Raw genomic sequence first — 21,101 nt, 5'->3', positions numbered from 1 at the left:
TTTTAGATAAACAATTAATAAACACCGAGACCGAAACAAGATCAGAAGTCTCTCCTCGTCCTTTGAAGCGCGGGCTGTCCAAGGCCACTCTGGGCCTTTCCAGGTCTTTGAAACAGCCGAGAAACCGAGCAAGTGGCATCCCTGAGCTATCTCCGGACATAAATCAGCCAGCAGGAGAAACAGAAAACCAACAAGCATAAATCAGCATAAATCAGCAAAGAGAACACAGAAACTGACAAGTGGCGTTCACTGCGTGAGCTACTCCCCACCAACCCTTTCGGGGGGGGATCAGCCCTGAAGAGCTGAAGCTGAAGAGCTGAAAAGCCAAGAGGGCAGCCTCGATCTAGGACGAGTTCCCAGGAGAGCACTGATAGCTCCTGAGGAGAGAAGCCTGAAGAAAAAAGAAAAAGAAGAAAAAAAAAACGGCCAGAAGAGTCTGCAAAAAACAGCAGTCACTGAGAATTACATCTCTCAGCTTCTACCGAAGACAGTTCGTAGCAGAGCAGTCCGGATCGGAAGCGGAAGGCGCCTCCGGATTCTTCTCCTGTGACCTGCTGGACAGAGACGGGAGCCTTCGGACAGCTCTGACGACAGATTTGGTGAGAAGGTCAAAATATAAGAACATAATTGCACACTCTCCTAAGAACAACGGGAAATTTTGTCCGCCTTACAAGGCGTGGCTCAAGCACACACAGAAGAGATCCCAAAGAAAGTATTAAAACAGCTATTGTTGTGGGCAAGGCTTAATTACCCACTGGCCGAAACATGCCTGCTATTCGAAGTGGGGTTTTTGCAGGAAATAGGCACTTATATTTCTTAGCGACACAAAAAGACGAGACGGCATTAAAGCTGCTCTCGCCGGCAAGGGTAATGCTAAAAAGGCATATCGGTTCAGCCGAAAAGACTGGGAGAGCAACGAAAAGTTGCGGCACCCTCAGCAGAAGGGTGGGGAGCAAGACTCCAGAAAAAAATTAGCTCTGGCCTCAAGAAGCCAGGGGGAAGGAGCTCTCGAGAAAAGAGAGCAGGAAAAAATATTAAAGCCCCGGTCCCAAAACCCAGAAACCCCAGGAAACTCCTAAAGCGTCCTGAAACTCCGGAGAGTACAGGGTAGTCAGGATCGGAAGGGGGGGTGAAGGGGGACAGAGAAGGGATCGGGGGGGGGACGCTTCCTCGCGGGGGTACGGCGCGCCAGCGGCGGAGCCGGCGGGGAGCGTGGGTGAAGAGATACCGGGAGACACATGTCCCGGTGCGGCTTTTGTCAGCACGGCGCCGGGGGGTGGCAGCCGCCCTGGCCGGCAGGGTAGCGGAGACGCGCGCGGCGGGCAGAACTCGCAAAATCCCGCGGACAAATTCGGCTCGAATTGCGGGGCGGGGCGGGCCCGGGTGCCGGCGGGGGGCGGGCCGTACACACCGGCGGGAGGAATGGACACAGAGACAGAGTCAGGGGCAGACCAAGGGAGGAGACCTCGGAGGTGGAACAAGGGGGAGAGTGACGTCAGCCCAGGAGAGACAGGGAGAGGCTCGGAGAGCACGCATGCGCAGAGAGTAGAGCGCGGGCGGGGGCGGGCCCGATCCTCTGTGACGTCTCGGGCGAGGAGGGGCTGTGCTCGGGATCCTATGTCCCAGCGGCTCCACACCCTCTTCAGACTTGGTACCTCTGGATGAAAACCCTCGGAGTCCCAGTCCCTTCCCTTCAAGGGAGACGTTCTGGTGTTCAAGCTCCATTTCCAGCTGAATTAAAAGCCAGGCAGACACGGTCTCAAACGAGATCACGAACACGGCAGTTGATAGGACGAGGGGCAGTCGAGCTCATGCAGTCATCCGAGCTGGGGAGGCCGGTGACAGCGCCACCTAGTGGGGGGCAAGGCTTTCGCTTGTGTTTCCACAGAGCGAGGTGTGACGTGGGTGTCGGTACGACACGTGAAATCATTTCGAGTGCGAGAACATGAAAACGTGGATCCGAGAAACAATGATCCAAGTAACAAAGAGACGAGTACTCAGACAGGAGTCGAGACTTAGATGGCACAAGAAGACTCGGAAGAGAAATAAAAAGAAACTAAAGACTTTGGGGGGAATTTTCTCTAGGGTCTTGAATGACAAGCAGAGCAATGATTCCACGCAGAAGCAGAGTTGTGGTTTTCATGATGCTTATGTGCATCATTCTTTTATTCATTGCAGTAAGCAATGGGGGTAATATACCTATTAGTCAGCAAAAGCAAAATGTATGGTAGAATTCTTTGACATCTCTCCCATTTGGAGAGGAATTTTAAGGGTAGACTTCTTTGACATCTCTCCCATTTGGAGAGGAATTTTAAGAATAGGGTTCTATGTTTTAATAGTTCTCCTAGTCCTCATACTTGTTATCCCATGCATATTTGCATGTTTAAAACACGCTATGAATCGGATAGCAAAAGAAGTTTTCCTAGTGCAAACAGAAGGGGGAGATGTGGGATCTCAGCACCTCAGGATGAAGGTGCAGAGTGACCGAGACCACCCTTGGGGGGCTCGGGAGTCCTGGAATGTTGCCAGAAGTGTCTGGTGGCAGGACTTTGATCCTACACAGGAGATGACACCTGTATGAGGACTGGGAGGATTTTACTGGGTGAATGGTGAAGGGATAAGTTAGTTAGAGTATAAAACACAGGGTTTAGGATTTCTGTACATGGGGGTCTAGAGAAGTAAGATGGAGGAATTGGGGCGTGTCCTGTCCTTCTTCTTCTTCTTCTTGGCCTCCATCTTCTGTGGTGATGGTGGCACTTTGGGATTGGTCTTTACTAGAAGTGCACCGGTTAATAAGAGTAGAAGGTATTGGGGGAAAATTATAAATATTGTACACGTAACTTCGGGTATAAAGATAAGTGACCGCCCCAGGGGTTGCGGAGTGTGCCCATGGCTGACTTGCTGTGCAGACCTCTGTCGGGCTGAAAGAAAATCTTTTAGATAAACAATTAATAAACACCGAGACCGAAACAAGATCAGAAGTCTCTCCTCGTCCTTTGAAGCGCGGGCTGTCCAAGGCCACTCTGGGCCTTTCCAGGTCTTTGAAACAGCCGAGAAACCGAGCAAGTGGCATCCCTGAGCTATCTCCGGACATAAATCAGCCAGCAGGAGAAACAGAAAACCAACAAGCATAAATCAAGAATAAATCAACCTAAAATAAATCAGCCGGGAAGAGAAACACTGAAACTGACACTGGGCCACCATGGCTGGGCCAGCACAGGGCCACAAAGGGGCCACACAGCCGCTGCCGGGGCTGACAGCAAGGCCAGGCACGCACAAGCAATTGATGAGCATGGCCTGTGCTGGCCAGGCCTGACTGTGCCAAAGGCAGAGCTCAGCTGCCCTTGGGGGCTGCAGCAACACTCCAGAGCCCAAAGAGCCTCCATGGCTGTGCTGGAGACCAAGGCTGCAGCAGGGAAATGCAGGACTGCTGTGGGATGGGGAGGGCATTGAATTCCAGCACACATCTCAGCTCTCTGATGATCCCAGCACCAGGCTGGGCCCTGTTTCAGACTGGAGCAGAGCAGATGTTGATGGGACAGGAGCCCTGTGGGGCTTTCAAGGACCTGCAGCTTGCAAGGTCCTCTGCTCTCCCTCAGGTGCTCTCACAGAGATCCAATCTCTGGCACCTCAGGGCACAAAGTGGCACTGCCTGTTCATGGGCACACAATTATGTCTGCCTGGAAAAGTTTTCCCACCAAGAATGGAAATTTCCTGGATCTACTGGATTCTTCTACTGATGGCAGGGAAAGAAGTGCTGGTCTTCCCCTCTACCTCTGCCATCAATGTTTAGTCTAATATTTAATGACCCCTTTCCTTCAGGTGTTTCCAGCTCTCCTGTTTAAATGGCCATGTCTAAGGACATCTCTTCATTTAGGGCAGCTGGATCTAAGTTATTTTCTTTTCTCCCAGATTTCCTCTTGCACCTGTTCTCTGATCATTCCAATGCACCTCCCTCAACTGGCTTCATGCTTAGAGTTTCAGGGAGTTGCCCAATCTTTCAGGAGTTTAAAGAACTCCTTTGTCAGCATCTTTGTTATTTTATGTTTTCTCTTGCATCTTCTTATGTCTTTGTCTAAAATCCTTCCTGTATGGTAAACCCTTGTGGTTGTTGGACATGTCAGATGTTGCTAGGATGTCTCAAGGAACTGAGGGAAGTGCTTTGATGTTTATGAAATTTTATCATGTTTGCATATTTTATGTTGGCCATGAAGACAAACTTTTCTGTGTCTCTGAGTCTCACCAGTTCCTGATACCCAAAGGACACAAACCTGATGAGTTGTGGTTCTCACTGCAGTGGCTGCACTTGGGCCTCCCTCCATACTCAGAGCAGAGCTCCCTTATCCCAGAAAGTCCCTGGCCATGGAGGGATGTAGGAAACAGGACATAGCTCTGAGTGCCAGAGCTTGGATGGGGGAATGGTGGGGTGGGGGTAGGGACAGAGTCTGATTGATTGTCAGCCATGAAGGGTCTTGATTTTCATATCTATTCAAAGGGTATGAGGAGCTACTTGGATTCAGTGTCAATTGGAGACTGCACATTTCAATGAATTAACAGAGAAAAACACCTAAACAGGGCCTAAAAAAATATTTTCTGTCTTTTTAAATATCATGTATTCACTTTGAATACACTTCTGAAATCTGTCTAATTAACCACAAATTATTTGGAAACTGAAATCAAATTATTCCAAGATTTGTGGCTTGTTAAGGTGTTCTGCATGTTAATGCACCCTGGGACACTGAATTCCTGCACTGAAGAGCTGAAGGCTGAACAAGCCTCTGGAGCAGGAAAATTCAGCAGCAGCCTCCAAGTTGCTGAGGATGTCAGCAGCCCCCACTGAGGCCATCCCTGCCCAGAGACCGTGGGGGAATGGGCAGACAAGGAGAGCGTCCCTGGGGCTGGGGCAGCACAACTCAGAGGCAGCAGCGGCTCCAGCTGGGAAATGGAGTGTGGAATGTGGCTGAGAAATCCCTGCCTGGGCTGTGCCAAGCAGGACACACAAGCCCTGCCATCCCCCAGACAACTCTCTCAACGAGACATTTAAAATTGTTTGTACTCTGAGTTGGATGCAAAGGAGAAATACCAACAGGAGATTCTCAGGCACTCAAAACAACCAAACAGCCTTTACTGCAACTTTAGAAAATCAGAGAAACATTGGCAAAATGTTTAAGATGACATTCAATCAAGAAAAACACTTCTTAAAGCATGGACTTGGCCAAATCAACTTCACAAACTCTTAACTTGTTCAATTTTAAGTAAATCAGAATTTGCAAGAGGACAAAAATGCAAGTAGACACAGAAAGAGAGAAAGACAAAAAGATTTAGAGAAGCACATACACACAGCTACCAGCTCCTGTATTCCAGCAGCATTCAGAAGGAAATTCTGAGAGGAATCTGTGAGAATCTGTTCTATGATGTCACAGCCTGCTCTATGATGCTACACAGCCACTCAGTGATGTCACAACCCACTCTCTGATGTCACACAGTCACAGCAAAACACTGGAGGAAGTGATGCCAGGTGGGGACAAGCAAGGACAACGTCCCTCTGTGCTATGCAAACCTGGATGTGTTTGAGTAATGCCAAGGGCCAAGGCCTGAGCCCCAGCCCCTGGCCAGGCAGATCCTGTCCCTCCCTCCTTGCTCAGGGCTCTTCCCGGGATGGGCACTGGCATGTGGGGCTGTGCAATGCCAAGGGCAGGAGCATGGGGCAGCCCCTGCCAGGCTGCTGAGCAGGGACAAGGAGGCAATGAGGCCCCAGGCCTGCAAGGGTCACTTGTCTCCTGCTCCTGCCTCAGGCCCAGGCCCAGCAGCCATGGCCAAAGTGCTGCCCAAGTTGGCTCTGGCAGGGCTGTCTTGCAGCTGCTGCCCATCCCTGTGCCCTGTGCAGCCCAGGCTGTCCCACGGTGTCCCTGCCCTGCGCCTCTGTCCCTGCAGGCTGTCGGCATCCCCCGGCTGCCCCGCCTGGCTGGGCCCTTCCTTTGCTGACAGCTCTGCCTCCTGCCTGCCACTACCTGCCCACACAGAGCCTTGTGCTGCTCCAGGCTCCTGCTGGGGGCCGTGCTGCACCACAGCCCTGCCATGCCAGGGAAATTTCTTTCTCCTGCTGCCCAGGCTGGGCCTCCCCAGCTGCCCTTGGCATTAATTCTTTTTTCTCTGGCTTTTTTCCACTATGTCAAAAGGATTCACCATCCCTGACATCTCCCTTTAAACACTCTCATGGCTCTGCTCCACTGTCCTCAGTCTCCCCCCCACTGAGCACAGAGCTCCTTTGTCCCTATACAGTGCTCATGTGCCCAAGGCCTCCAAACCCCTCCTTGGGACATCTCGGGGCCCTCTCCAAGGTGTTTCCAAATGAAAAACTTCAGCTCATAGTCTAAGAAAATCACCAGAGGACAGGGCCAGCCGGACCTGTCTGTCCTGACATTTTTTGTCTGGGAGCAGTCTTTGGATATATAGAATTTGCGAGGCCAAATTCTAATTTTGGCCATGGTCCCTGGACAAGAAGGCTGGTTCTTTTCCATAGGAATGAAGGAACAGAGCCCCTCTGTTTCAGGGGCAGATGAGAGGTGACCACCAGAGGCCTAGGCCAGCCAGAGCTTGCAGGTTTTGTTTTGCAAGATGCCCTTGCATAGAGGAAATTATTTTAGGGAGAGTACCAGTTTTGGAAACGGGCATCTGAAAAGGGGGACAGTTCTTTTCCACAGCAGGGAAAGCACAGAGCTCCTGTGCTCCAGGAGCTGATGAGAGGCAGCCCTTGACATCCCAAGATCAGCCAGAGCTGTCAGGTGGCCCCTGGGAGGCCAAGCCAGCCAGAGCTGTTTGTGGTAGCTAGGGAAGAGGCGCTGCGGAAGATGCCGCGATGTCACGGAAAGCCAGGACCCTCTGCTTCCCGTAGATAAGACCCTCAGTTACTCATAGATAAGAAACTAACAATAGGAACGTGGCCCCACTAACAATAGGAGTGCTGCCCCACTAACTGTAAAGTCAGCAACTCTCTACTCCTTACTCAGTACTTTTCCATTCCCTACTAACCATACATAAGGAAGACAAACCCCTTTTGACGTAGAGACCCCTAAGACTATAAGACCCCAGAAGAAGAAGTAATAAAGGCCTTTTGACCGTCCACCACATTGGTGTCTGCGTATGTCATTGGCCCGAACGGCCCTAGAGAGAGTGCTGTCGAGCTGTACCTCAGAACCAGGTCGCCTGCCTTGATCTAGAAGGCAACATTTGGTGCCGGAACCCGGGACAGTGGCTTGCGCCCGGGAAACGGGAACACTCCTGGAAAGAGGACGGCAGCTGTGGCAGCGGGACTGACCGCAGCAGGGGGGGACGCCTCCCGGACCAGCTTGGACCATGGAATCCACAGCGAAGGTCGTAAGTCAGGCTCATGAGCAATGGGGAATTAAAGGTGAGCTCAGGAACTCTACTCTTGCTATTGCAAGGCTCCTAGAGCTGGGGACGATTGAACGTCCGGTAAATATATTATATTCGGAAGCGCGGGAGAAGTGCACTGCCGCCTCAGCAGAGGACTCTAAGTCCGCAGGCAGTGGTAAAAACCTCAAAGCGTGGGGGAAAGTAGAAGAGGCCCTACGCAAGACGTTAGAAGAACAGGAAACGCGGGAAGCCGCGTGTACACGTTTATTAGCTACACCAAAGCCGGGGGTGGGGGCCACGATGCAGACCGCCTCTGAGAGCGATCGGATTGAAGGCGGGAATACGCGGGGGCCGGGCGCGTTCCACCCCTTCCCAAGCCCAGACCCCCCGGAGCCCCCAGGAGACCCCCCGGAACCCCCAGGGGACCCCCCGACCTTCCCGCGGAGCCCGCCGGGTCCCGGCCCCCCTGCGGAACCGTTCGAGAAAACCGCGGTTTCTCTATCCGTCTCTTCCCCGCCGGCCGCTGGTCCGGCGCAAGAAGCAGAGCAGCGCGCGCGATGCTTCTGGCAGGGACTCGCGGAGGAGGCGCGGAACGAGGCCGGATTGTTGGACCCCGCCGGGATCGGTAAAAACTCGTCCCCGCCATGTGCGTTTAAAAATGGCGCCGAACCACATGGCGAGGGCGGAAGGGAGGGGGCGGGGGGCGGAAACGGAGTCAGCCTGCTTAACAACGCATGCGCGGGCGAGCGGGGAAGGGGGGCGGTCCCCGCAGAGGCGCGTAAAACCAACCAGAGCGCTCTATTCAAATTAGGTCCTTATGGGGCAAGGACCTCCCCCGGCAGGAGGTGGGGGGAGCCCAGGGGGAGGGAACGACACCACCCCCAAAGGGAGGAGCGAGGTCGAAGCCGAACAAAACGGCACGGAGCGCCGGAAGTGTACCGGCAGTCAGCTTCCGCCTCAGAGTCAAGTAACAGCTGCTCAGACAGCTCAGAAGAGCCGACCAAGTCCGGCTGGGACTCGGAAACCAAGAGAGCAGAATTAATGCGGTTTCGAGCGAAACCGAATAAAGATTTAAACAATATCGGGAAACAATCGCAACACAAACTCAGCGATTGGGGAAAAATAAAAGCAGCCTGTGGGGACCGGGCACCGGCAGCCTCCATGCACGCTTTCCCGCGGGGGGTTGCCGGAGCGCGGGGGAACCAACAAAGGGCATATACCCCAGTTAACCCAAAAGAAGCCAAAGCGATTTCAGAAATAGGGATCAACTCAGCCGTAGTACCCACTCTTGAGGATGACCTTTCTAGCAATAACGATCTGCTCACTTTTGATATTATGCAAATAAGCCGCATGCTTTTTGATGGGGCGGGGCGGACTGTATTTAAGCAGGAATGGCAGGACGACCGCGTTAGCCCAGGCTTCCGAGGAAGGGCAACAACTCAGCGAGCTGTCCCCAGCTGGCACAGCTTTCCCTGGCAGCACCCTCACTCCAAGCATCCCGGCCCCGGGGAAACGGGACGTCCTTTCCATGCTCGGATTTCGGATTACAAATTTATCATGAGGGCCACTGCCGTGCACCCCCTGCTGCCAATCAAATTGACTTGGAAATCATCAGACCCTGTATGGGTTGAGCAGGGGCCCCTGACAGAGCCTCGAATGGCAGCCTTGCTGGAACTGGTCGACCGCGAACTGAAAAAGGGTCACATAGAACCCTCCACCAGCCCATGGAACACCCCTGTATTCGTGATCCCCAAGAGGTCCGGACAAGGCTATCGTCTCGTCCACGACCTGAGAGAGGTGAACAAGACGATCCGACCCCTGGGTCCAGTCCAGACACTGCTACCCACGAATTCAGCCAACCCCGAAGGGCAGCCGTGCGCAGTACTGGATATCAAGGACTGCTTCTTTTCAATACCCCTGCACTCTGAGGACAGAGAACGATTCGCCTTTTCCGTGGCGTTTCGGAACGGCGAGCGGCCCAACCTTCGCTTCCAATGGAGAGTGCTTCCACAAGGTCTGGTCGACAGCCCGACCATATGCCAGATCACCGTGGACAAAGCACTGACGCCAGTTCGACACTCCAATCCCACTGCAACCATCATTCAATACATGGATGACATCCTGGTCGCAGCACCATCGACAAGCCAAGTGGATGACCTGGTGACCACAATCACAGAGACCCTTCAGGCCAACGGCTTCGAGATCGCGAGTGCAAAGATCAAGAGAGGACCCTGCGTGACCTTCCTGGGAGTAGGAATCACAAGTTCCTACGTGACACCCCCCGAGATGAAGATCAACCGAGAAGTCGAGACGCTCCACGACGTGCAACGCCTGGTGGGATCGCTGCAGTGGCTTCGCAACGTTGTCCTGATTCCCCCCGAGGTCATGGACCCTCTGTATGACCTCCTGAAAGGGAAGAACCCCTGGGATCCCAAGGAACTGATGCCGCAAGCAACGAGCTCCCTCGACTTCATCGAAAACCAGATGTCCACTGGCACACTTGCCAGGTGGAACCCAGCCATGCCACTGGACCTGTACATCCACTTTACACCGAAGGGGGGAGTGGGAGCACTGGCTCAAGGACTTGCTGAAAGGGCCCGACCGATCCAATGGGTGGTCCTCGGAAGACTCGCCCGTGCATTTTCCCCCGGAATTGAATGCATCGCCAGTCTCATCAAGAAAGGCAGGAGACTTGCCTTGAAACACCTAGGGACAGAGCCAACAAGCATCCACCTTCCGTTTCGCAAGCAGCCGACCTCGGAGTCAGCCACAATATCGGAGTACCTGGCCCTTGCTCTCTCCGGCTTCGGAGGAGAAATCTCCTACTCCTCCAAGCCACCCTGGACGAAGCTGCTGACCGTAGTCGACATGGACGTGCCACCAAAGGTCAAGGACAGACCGCAGCCAGGACCAACGGTCTTCACAGACGCTTCCTCCACGACTTCAACTGCAGCAGCAGTGTGGCAGACAGGAGAGCAATGGCACTGCGTCAAAGTGTGTGACCCCACACTGTCAGTGCAACAGCTGGAGGCAGCAGCAGTGGTTTTGGCGTGCGGACTCTTCCAAGACTAACACCTCAACATCATAACGGACTCTATATTCGTGGCAAGGCTCTGCCTAGCCATGGCAGGACCAGGTGTGTCGACATCAGCAGCAGCCCTAATGCTGGAAGAAGCGCTTTCCTGGCGACAGGGGACCGTGTCAGTCATCCACGTCAACAGCCATGACCCAGTTAAAGGTTACTTCCAGACCGGCAACGACAAAGCGGACGCCGCAGCAAAAGGCGTTTGGACCCTGCAAAGAGCTCGTCAACTGCACGAGTCGCTCCACATCGGAGTCAAAGCACTGGCGAAGAGATGCAAAATCTCGACGGCGGATGCAAAACATGTGGTAGCCACCTGCCCTCATTGCCAGAAGTCACCCCTTTGGACCTGCGGGGTCAACCCAAGAAGTCTCAAGACCTCAGAAATCTGGCAGTCGGACTTCACCTTATGTCAACTGCTGAAGCCCCGAGCATGGCTTGCAGTGATGGTAGACACTTATAGCGGGACGATCATAGCCACACAGCACTCCAAAGCAAACTCCAAAGCCACAATTCAGCACTGGCTGACAGCCATGGCTTGGCTTAGTATCCCCAAGCAGATCAAAACGGAAAACAGTTCCAATTTCACCTCCAAACAAGTACAGGAATTCGCTGCGAAATGGGGCATCACATTAGTGCAAGGCATCCCATACAACAGTACCGGGCAGGCCATAGTTGAGAGAGCAAACCAGACCCTGAAAACCAAGATAGAAGTGTTGGCAAAAGCAGAGGGCTTTGCCAATGCCATTCCCCCAGGAGATCAGGCACGTATGCTGGCAACCGCTTTGCTGGCACTGAATCAATTCCCTAGGGGGGACGAAACAAACAGTCCCGTCCAAAAACACTGGGCCACTCGAGCACTAGAAGAGGGCCCACAGGTGGTAATCAGAAACGAGTTAGGCGAGTGGGAATGGGGTTGGAGGCTGATGCTCACGGGGAGAGGGTACACGGCTGTCAAAAAGGACGGCAAAATCAGGTGGTGTCCACTTAAGTCGATTAAACCGGACCTTCATAGCGAGCAGAATGAGACTGACGAGAATTGCGAGTCTTTGTTTACAGGACCTGCTCGTGGGACGTCCTCGGGACGCGTACATCCCGGTTCCAGACGAAAGTGACAGACCACCAAGCCACCAGGCAGCGCCCGAGAGACCCGCACGGGTGAGACCCAACCGCCAAAGGTGTTTCTGTGTGATTTTGCTGTTGGGGCTTGTCGCCAGAGGGCAAGCCAGCCCAGACCACTACCCCCATCAGCCCTTCAGGTGGGTCATGCGACACTTTAGTAGTGGCAAAGCACTCAGAGAAATCACCACACCGAACACCCCATCCTTCGTGCTCCGCATCACCGACCTGTTTCCAGGACAGCCAAGGGTAAACCCCTATTCCCTACACGTCAAACACTCGTACCTATCCTACTGGTGCCCAGCTTCAAACCCTGGGAAAAGCTACTGCAATCACCCAGGGTGGGGATATTGTGGGCACTGGGGCTGCGAAACCATAGTTACTGATGCCAGACTGTCGGGGCCTGGGTGGGACCCACAAGAGCCAGACAAATTCTTACAGTTCACCTGGGCACCCATCGGCTGCAAAATACCCATCTTCTTTCGCGAAAACCCCCATCGAAACCAACATAAAATCCCTAACTTTCGGGCATGCACTGATTACAACATGACGGTCTTGCAACCAGATCACCCTAGCTGGGCCACAGGCAGAACGTGGACAGTGGTCCTTCAAGGGTCAAAAGAGAGGGTGAACGTGCAAATTATCAGGCTCCAGCCGTCAGCACCCCGAGCAGTCGGACCCAACAAAGTGATTAAAAGCGTGCCGAAAGGGAGAAACGTAACCTACCCCAAAACTTTACCCACAGGAGTCAGCAATGTCCCGACCGGTCAAGCGGAAACCTTTCAGATGAGTCGCTTAACCGGGTCAGACGCAGACCCAATCCTTCGTATGTTAGAGGCTACCTTTGTATCCCTGAACGAATCCAACCCTAACCTAACCGAATCCTGCTGGCTTTGTTAGGATGTCAAACCCCCCTTTTACGAAGGAGTCGCTTTAAACACTCCTTTCAGTTATTCCTCAGCCGACGCCCCTCACCAGTGCAGATGGGACACCCCTCGCAAAGGAATCACCCTGAGTCAAGTCACAGGCCGAGGCAGATGCTTTGGCAATTCAACCCTAGCTAAGCGGAGAGGCAACATCTGCACCAAAATTGGCAGGCCGAACAGGAAAAACAATAAGTGGGCAATCCCATCCGCATCGGGGATGTGGGTTTGCCAGCGATCCGGAGTGAGTCCCTGTGTGTTCCTTCCCAAATTCAATGACTCTAACGACTTCTGTGTCCAAGTTCTGATTGTTCCTAGGGTCTTGTACCACTCAGACGAGGAGATGTACCATCTTCTTGAGGGACCCAGCCGGATCCACAAAAGAGAAATAATAACAGGTATAACTATCGCAATGCTGCTCGGCCTGGGAGCAGCCGGAACGGCCACGGGTGTCTCAGCCCTAGCGACCCAACACCAAGGACTGTCCCAACTGCAGGCAACGATTGACGAGGACCTGCAGAGGATCGAGAAATCCATCTCCTATCTAGAGAAGTCGGTCTCCTCACTCTCAGAAGTGGTCTTGCAGAACAGGCGAGGCCTGGACCTCCTGTTCATGCAGCAAGGGGGCCTGTGTGCCGCCTTGAGAGAGGAGTGCTGTTTCTATGCAGACCACACGGGAGTCGTGAGAGACTCCATGACGGAACTCCGGAACAGACTGGCTCAGAGGCAGAAAGACAGGGAGGCCCAACAGGGCTGGTACGAGTCCTGGTTCAATCAATCACCTTGGCTAACCACTCTGATTTCTGCCCTGATAGGTCCATTAGCGATGCTGTTTCTAACAGTCACCTTCGGACCATGCCTGCTGAACAAGCTGGTCTCGTTCGTCCAGAGCCGCCTGGAACGGGCTAACATCCTATTTATAGGGCGACGACAATTGCTGTGAATTCAACCAGGGAATTCAACCAAAGAACACTGCCAGTCACGAGATTTTCTAAACTTGTCTGGCAAAAGCTTACTCAGGTTTCCCAAAACCCCTTTCCCTTGTCAAGCTACAACCTTATTCCTCATTTCAGTACCTATGCATATGACTACCTCATTCATTTGTGAAAAGGGGGGGGGAGATGTGGTAGCTAGGGAAGAGGCGCTGCGGAAGATGCCGCGATGTCACGGAAAGCCAGGACCCTCTGCTTCCCGTAGATAAGACCCTCAGTTACTCATAGATAAGAAACTAACAATAGGAACGTGGCCCCACTAACAATAGGAGTGCTGCCCCACTAACTGTAAAGTCAGCAACTCTCTACTCCTTACTCAGTACTTTTCCATTCCCTACTAACCATAGATAAGGAAGACAAACCCCTTTTGACGTAGAGACCCCTAAGACTATAAGACCCCAGAAGAAGAAGTAATAAAGGCCTTTTGACCATCCACCACATTGGTGTCTGCGTATGTCATTGGCCCGAATGGCCCTAGAGAGAGGGCTGTCGAGCTGTACCTCAGAACCAGGTCGCCTGCCTTGATCTAGAAGGCAACAGCTGTTCCATGTTCCCTGGGTTCCATGGGGCCCCACAGTGTCCCAATTGTCCCTTGCTTCCACCAGGCCCAGAGGTGGCATAATGCTCCCTTGGAGGCCCTGAAGGTTGGAATGGTCTCCATGGTTCCATCAGGCCCCATAGAGCCATAATGGTCTCTGAGTCCATGGAGCCCTTCTGTGTCACCAAGGTCCCTTGGTTCCACGGGCTCCACAAGGATCCCCTTGGTCCCATGGGATCCAGTGGTGCCACAATGATCCCCTTAGTTCCATGGACTACAGTGGTGCCACAATGATCCCCTTGGTTCCATGGGATCCAGTGGTGCCACAATGATCCCCTTGGTTCCATGAGGTCCCCACAGTGTACCACGGATATCCATGGGAAGGAAAGAACGCAGCCCCAGGGTTGCAGGGGCAGCCACCAGAGGCCAAGGGTCTGGAGCAGCACATGGTCCCAGTGTTTCAAAGGCAGATGAGAGGTGGCCCCAGGTAGCCAAGGCAGCCAGATCTGTCTCTCCTGGCAGATTTCATCTGGGAACAATCTGTGCCTGTAAGGGAATTTGGAGAAGGAATCCCAGTTTTGGCCCTAGGGCCCTGGAGGAAGATCAGGAGAGTTCCCTCCCGTAGGAAAGGGAGCCCAGAGCCCCAGTGCCTCAGGGGCAGATGAGGAGCAGCCCTTGACATGCCAAGGTCAGCCAGACCTGTCCAGCAGCCCCCAGGACCCCAAACCAGCCACACCTGCTCCCTGTGCCATTGGTTCCATGGGGCCCCACAGTGTCCCAAGGGTCTCCTTGATTCCATTGGTCCCTGCAGTGTCACAGTGTTCTCCTTTCTTCTGCAGTGTCACAATGGCCCCTTGGCTTCCCTGAGCCCTTGCAATGTCCCCATGGACCCTCGGCTCCCTGTAGCCCCGCTGTGTCACAATGGCTCCTTGGTTCCATGGGCCCCACAGCTTCATCCTTGGCCCTTGGTTGCAGCGACGTGTATTTAGCCTTCTAGAGCAGAGAAGGTCAGAGTCTGGCTAGCTGAGGTTAAGGCCGACACCCAGCTGCATAGTCTACCAGCACCCCTCGGCGTCGTAAGGCCTCGGGCTGTGCTGGTTGCAGACAGGATCGCTGCTAAACGACAAGAAGGAAGGAGCTGGACACTCGCCGGGGGGGCTAAACTTGGTTTATTCGAAAGCCCACGATGTATCAGTGAATGACCAAGAACAAAGAGTGCTTAAGGATTATAAAGGGAAGGGGTGGACACGGGAGGAGTTTACAGAAGACCAATAGGGGGAGAAGAGGGGATGAGCTTAACACAAATGACATAGTGGAGAGCCCAATAGGTACCAGGTATGGGAGGGGTACCGGGACCACAGCCAACCACAACCCCCAAAAATGAGAAGCTTCTGGAATACTAGGTGGAGTGGGGGGGGGTGATTGACTTGGCCCAGGGAGGAGAAAAAGCATACATATAAGGGAAAAAAGGGAGGAGGAATTATATAACCTAGAAGATTGACAATATAACTGGCAGGGCTGTGGCAGGAAAACTGAGGAGGGCAGAACCATTTTGCACAAAATGGGGGGGAGCAGATACATAAAATGGGGGAGGAATTAAATGAACTTAATGAACACACTACAACACTTGGTTCCACATGGGGCCTGAGTTTGACAATGGTCCCTCTGATTCCATGAGGCACCAGAGTGTCACAATGGTCTCTTTGCTCCCATGAGGTTCCATAGTGCCACTGTGGTGTCCTTGGATCTGCATGGTCACAAGGGCCCCTTGGTTCCATGAGTTTCTGGACTGTCAGGAATGGTTTGTTTGCTCCAGAGGGGCCTTGATGTGTCACAAGGGCTCCATGGCTTTGTGGGTTTGTGTCTCACCCACACTGGAACCCCAGCAGTTGGTAGCCATGTGCATTTCTTTCCATAGAGCTTCTGTCCTCCTGTCTGTCTTCTCCTTCTAATGCTCTTGATATGGAATATTTTTTGATACCTCAACAACTGAAGTGTTTAAATGTTTCCAGATGTAATGGGCTGAGATAATCAAGTTACTGCTATTGTGTTTTATGTTGAATTGGATGTTTTATTATATCTTTTCCCAAAGTATCTTGAGTTTTTGTACTTTGCCAGTGAAATTTTCTGTCATTTTGACCTCTCGAGAATATATGGCCGGTGTTTCTCCTGTGCACCAAACTTCAGTAAAGGAACCCTTGGTTACTCTGAGAAATGACTGCTGACTTTCAAAATTTTAAAAGGTTTATTCAACCTTAACAAAAATGACAACAAAAGGACTAAGTAAGGAAGAACAGGCCTGGGAGCTTCCCTCGTGGCTGCCTACCACGTGCCTGCCTCATCCTCAAGATGGACGCTTCACCTTTTATACCCCAGGGAATTGCATCAGCCAACCCTGGCCCCTCCCACAGTCTGTCACTCAACTCTTCTTTGCTGTTTATTGGTGGAGTCCACTTTCCTGCAGCTTGATTGGAGGGTCAGGTGCTGTCATGCCACGCCCCCTCCCCTAGGAACAAGTTTTTGTACTCACCTTCTTTCCGCCTGTCCTGGATGGCTCAGGCTCTCTGATGGTAACAACAGGGGGGAAAGGGGACTGTGGGGAGAACAGAGGACATCTAAACAACAGACTGCCATAACATAATCACACATCAATAAAGCTTCTCTTAATATTCACACAGTATTCATCGCTTAATTGCGAGAGCCAATCATCTCATTTGCCATCTATAAAACAAAGGGACCTAAAACCACCATTAAAAGGCTTGGTTCAACCTAAAATTACCCAAAGAGGCCTAAAATCAGCCAAAGGCATCTAAAATCCACCTTAAACCTGCCCAGTTTATCCTAAAATCACCCAAACAGGCCCAAACCCCACCCAAATGGGCTTATAACATCCAAAGGGATCTAAAATCACCCTAGAACCCACCAGATTTGTCCTAAAATCACCCAATTGGACACAAATTCTCCAGGTCTGAGACCAAACGCAGCCTCAGAACCAGCATCAGCAGCAAGGCTGAGACCGTCACTGGAACTGGGACTGGCAGCGCTACAGGACCGGCACCAGTACTAGGACCGAGACCCAGACCAGAACCAGCACCAGAACTGGCACTGGGACCAAGACTGACACTGGGACTGGCACCAGGAGCACTTTGGAAATGGGACTGGCACGGGCAGCGCTCCAGGACTGGGATCAGAACCAAGACTGGAACCCAGCACCCACAACGGGACTGCTCTGGGACTGGGACCAGGACCGAGACCGGGAGCCCTCCAGAACTAAGACCAAGACCGTCACTGAAACCAGCACCGAGACTGGCAGCGCACTGGGACTGGGACCGAGACTGAGATTGGCACTGGGAGCACTCCGGGACCAAGACTGGCACCAGTAGCAGCACTGGGTCCAGAACTGCTCTGAGACTGAGACTGAGACTAGGACTGGCACCGCTCCGCGATTGAGATTGACACGAAAACCAGAATCAGCACTGGGAGTGCTCTGGGACTGAGACAGAGACCGAGGCTGGCACTGGGACCGGGATCAGCGCTGGGATCACTCTGGGACCAGCACCAGGATCAGAAACGGGACAGGAAATGGGATTGGAAATGGGATTGGCACTGGGATCCCTCTTGAACATCTGTGTTCGTTCCAGGGAGCTTTGGCTGCGCCCCCGGGCAGGATGGAGAGGGACCCCTGGGCAGGGCGGGACCCCCTCGGTTCACATTGACTCGGTGCAGCCATCCCGGTCCATATGGTCCAGTTTGTATGATCCCAGTCTCTGCTCCTAATCCCTATGGTCCCAGCCTGTGAAATCCTGGTCCACGTGATCCCAGTGTGTACAATCCCAACCCATACAACCCAAGTCCGCATGACCCCAGTCTGTATGGTCCTGATGCATATGATCCCAATTTGTATGATCCCAGTCTGTATGGTCCTGATCCATATGGTCCCAGTCTGTGCAGTCCCAGTCTGTGGGATCCCAGTCCACATGATCCCAGTCTGTATGGTCCTGCACAGCACACACTCCAAGGGTCTGGAATTCCAGTTCCCAGCCGGGAAAAGATGTTCCTGCCCTTGAAGGCAAAGCTCTTAAGAAGGGGCCAAAAGCCAAGTGCTTCCAGCCTTCAGAACTTCACCCATGGCTGTTGTAGCTCCCGCAATGGGAATTAAATCAGGGCAGGGTCTTTGGTGGGAGCTGCCCTGGCACAAGGGAAACACTGAGAGAGAAACAGAGCGGGCAAAGAGAGACAGGAGAGAAAGGAGGACACAAACACAATCAGCTGAGAAGGTGGCACTCTGCAAACAGAACTGGAACTGACTGAAAATGAATGGGACAGAAATCAGTAACCCTGAAAGTTTTATTTACTATCAAATATATCCCACCCAGCCAGCCCCACACAATCCCCACCCCACCACTCGAAATTGGGATCCCACTTCTCCCAATCTTCTTCCAACCCCATCTCACCCTGGCGGCTGTGAAATAAGTGAGTCTGGCGTGGGACTGAGTTTTTTTGAGGTGGCAACAAGGCATTTTGATGTGGGATTGAGTGCGTATGAATTAAAATTCAGCTGGGATGAATTAAAATGTCAGTGGGATTCAGTTGTTTTGAGGTGACCCTCTTGGCTTTTGGAGTGCAAAGAGATGAAAACACTGCCCAAAGTCCCACCAGAACCCACAAATCTTCCAGAATATTGTCTCCAAACCATCAATTCCCCCTCAAAATCCTCTGAAATTGTGGGACTATAGACATCTTTCATCAATTTATTTCATATAACCCCGCTTTTGCTGTTTTTAAAGGATGAAGATAAATCACAAAAAAATTGAGGCCAAACCAAAAGGAGAAGCAGCCAGGTGTGCTCCCAGCATGGATCACAGGGAATGTGAGTGACCAGGGCTGTGCCCAAAGTGCCTCCTCCAGTGGGGGATGGAGCTGAAGCAGCGCACGAAGCTCTTCCCACACTCAGGGCACTCGCAGGACTTCCCTTACCGGTGCCTCCGTTGGTGTCGGATCAAGGTAGAGCTCCTGGAGAAGCTCTTCCCACACTGGGGACACTCGTAGGGCGTCTCCCCAGTGTGGATGCGCCAGTGCCTGATGAGGTGGGAGTTCTGCCTGAATCTCTTCCCGCAGTCGGTGCAGCGGAAGGGCCTCTCCTCTCTGTGAATCCAACAGTGCCGGAGGAGATGGGAGCTGGTTGAAACCTCTTCCTGCATTTATCACACTTGTAGGGCCTCTCCCTAGTGTGGATCTTTTGGTGGATGATCAGGTGGGAATGCTGCCCAAAGCTCTTTCCACACTCCCGATGCTCGTAGGGCCGTTCCCCACTGTGGGTCCTCTGGTGCTGGATAAGGTCGCAGTTCCTCATACTGAGATCATACTGGGATCATACTGGGAGTGAGTACGAGCCTGCAGGGGGCAATTGAGATCATGTTAGGGGCAAATGTGATATACTGGGATTGACTGGGATGTTGCTGAGTGTGACTGAGAGCAGCTGTGAACATCTGGGAACATGCTCGGAGCTAGCGGGAGCAACTGGGAGTGATTGAGTGCATGTTGGGGGTGATTGGAAACTGCTGGACTTATACTGGGATGAACTGAGATCATGCTGGAGGTGACTGGGATCATACTGGCATTGAGTACCACTACACTGAGGCTGACTGGGAGTACTTGGGAGCAAATGGGATCATACTAAAAGGAAGTGGAAAGACACTGGAGGGAAGTGGGCTACACTGGGAGATACTGGAAGTGACAGGAATAAATGTGAGGGGGAAAGAAAACAACTGGAACCATGTGGAGCACAACTGGTTCATACTGGCAGGGACTGGGAGCACACTGGGCTCATCTTTTGGTCATACTGGGAGGGACTGGACTAATACTGGGAGTGTCTGAGAGTGACTGGGAAAGACACCCTGCACATCATCCCCCATACTGGGCCTGACTGGGAGCAAATGGGAGCACGCTGGCAGCAAATGGCATCATACTGGGACTGACTGGGTTGATCTAGGAAGCAACTGGAACCACGCTGGAGGCATCTGGGACCATACTGGGAGAGATTGGAACCAACTGGGATTATACTGGGACCACACTGGGAGGGCTGGCATGTGACTGGGATCAAACTGGAGCTTACTGGGATCATACTGGGGTTGAAAGGAAGTGACTGGGATCACACTTTGGGCTACTGGGAGCAGCTGAGAGAAACTGGGATGATGCTGCAAGCAAACTGGAGGAACTGGGAAGGACTGGATGCATGCTGGAGGCACACTGGGGTATTCTGGGCATGACTGGGAGATCATACTGGGAGAACCGACACCTTACTGGGGCTACTGGCAGTGCCTGGAAATGACTACAGACATGCTGGGGGCAACTGGGATATACTGGGAGTGTCTGTAACCATACTGGGGGGGGACTGGAATCACACTGGGAACAACTGGGACCATGCTGGGGAGAACTGGGACCACACTGGGGGCAACTGAGAGTGGTGGGACCATGCTGGGAGGGACTGGGATCATATGGGGAGTGACTGGGACTAGAGCAGGGGCAACTGGGTCCAACTGGGACCATACTGGGAGTGTCTGTAACAACAGGGGAGTGATGGAAGCACACTGGGAACAGCTGGGCCTGATTGGGAGCAACTGGGATCACACTGGGGGCACTGGCATCAGACTGGTAGTGACTGGGAGCAACTGGGATTAGACTGCAAGTGACTGGGATCATACTGGGAGCAGAGTAGGTTTGATTGGACCCTGACTGGGGGTTACTGGGAGCTACTGGACCCATGTTGGGAGCCAACTGGGGTCATAATTAGAGCAACTGGGAGCAACTGGAAGACAACTGGGGGCAAGTGAGCCACACTGAGGTAACTGGGAGTGCCTACAATGACTATGAGAATATTCAGGGCAACTGGGATATACTGGGAGGGTCTGAGACCATATGGGTGTGGGACTGGGACTAGACTGGGAGTGGCTGGAAATGTGCTGGGAGAAACTGGGGACACGCTGGGGGCAAGTGGGAGTGACTGGGGCCCTGCTGGGAGAGACTGGGATCATACTGGGAGTGCCTAGGACTATGCTGCGGACAAGTGG

Source organism: Melospiza melodia, chromosome 26 (assembly GCF_035770615.1).
Source record: "Melospiza melodia melodia isolate bMelMel2 chromosome 26, bMelMel2.pri, whole genome shotgun sequence".
Classification (NCBI taxonomy): domain Eukaryota; kingdom Metazoa; phylum Chordata; class Aves; order Passeriformes; family Passerellidae; genus Melospiza; species Melospiza melodia.
This window is presented reverse-complemented; position numbering follows the sequence as displayed.